Here is a 1540-nt window from a genome sequence, read left to right on the forward strand (position 1 = left end):
TGCAGGTGAGCGGGGACCCCTGCCCATCCCCCGCACCACCCCCTGCCCAGCCCAGCCTGCATCCCTGGGACCCTGCACCTATCTCCAACCCCACAGTGTCTCCAGCCCTGGGACCCCCCCAGTGTACTCTGGTGTCCCCAGCCACGATGCCCTATAAGTACCCCAAGCCCACCAGCCTCCTCAGCTTTGGGAGTGTTCCACCCTGGGACTCCCCACCCCTACACCAGTCCCCGCTGCCCTCAGGCCCGGGGTCTCCTGGGCACTCCAGTCCCGCTGTCCCCCAGCCCCAGTGCCACCAGCCTAGGCACCGCCCCGTGGCCCAGCCCCAGTAGATCCCAGCTTTGCCCCCCAGCCCGGGTGCCCCCAGCCTGGGGATGCCCGCTCACCCCAGGGAACCTGGCCCAGAGCTCATGGCTGCTTTGCCGCGCAGGGCCGGGCGCTGTGCCCCACCGCAGTACGAGTGCTGACCGACACCCGCAACCCCAGGAAAGCCCACCCTGCGCTAGGACCACTGGAGCCCGGGCTGCACCCTGTGCTCACCACCAGGACTGGACTCCTCAGGGAAGGACTGTGCCCCTGAGACCCCCGGGGCAACGCCGCGCTCAGCTGCTCCATGCAGGCAATAAACCCACTGACCCCCTGTCTGTGTCCAGCAGCTCCCTGCCTCTGGGCGAGGACAGGGCACACGGGTGCCAGGGCCACCCGCACACCAGGGTGGCACAGGGCAGCACATGGGCTCCTGCCTCTCACCCCATGGGTGCTGAGTACCCCATGGCACCCGCTTGGCCCAAACAGGTCCCCAGGGTAAGGGGGTCCCTGGGACCCCACTGCACCTGCGCACTGCCAGGGAGGGGGTTGTGTGTGTGAGCATTTGTGCATATGCACATGTCTGCCTGTGCCTATGCATGTACCTATGTGTGCGCGTATGTGTGCATGAATATGGCAATGGATGGGCATGGGAAGTGTATGTGTGTGCGTGTGTGTGTGTCTGTGCACGTATGGATGCGCAGGTGAGTGTAGGTGTGGGTATCTATATGTGTGGATGCGTGTGGATGTATATACGTGTGCACATGCATGTATTCCAGTCTCTGTATGTCTACACTCCGTAGGTACACGTGTCTGTTTCTGTCTGTAGGTGCACACTGGTACACATATCTGTCCCTACACCTACACACATGTCTGTGTGTCCGTCTGTAGGTGCAAATCCAGTACACGTGTCTGTGTGTCTGACTGTAGGTGCACACCAGTATGCGTGTCCATCATTACACCCACGTGCATGTCCATGTGTCCGTCCATAGGTGCACACCGGCACACATGTCCATCCCTGCACCTGTACGCGTGTCCGTGTATCTGCCTGCATGTGCACACCGGTATGCGTGTCCGTCCTTGCACCCACATGCGTGTCCATGTGTCTGCCCCACAGATGCACACCGTACGCGTGTCCGTCACTGCATGCACACGCGTGTCCGTGTGTCCGCCCGCAGCGCTGCGCGGCCTCCTCCCGCCAGGGGGCGCTGCCCCCCGCCCTTCCTCCTCGCCC

Source organism: Charadrius vociferus, unplaced genomic scaffold (genome assembly GCF_000708025.1).
Source record: "Charadrius vociferus isolate BGI_N301 unplaced genomic scaffold, ASM70802v2 scaffold824, whole genome shotgun sequence".
Classification (NCBI taxonomy): Eukaryota; Metazoa; Chordata; class Aves; order Charadriiformes; family Charadriidae; genus Charadrius; species Charadrius vociferus.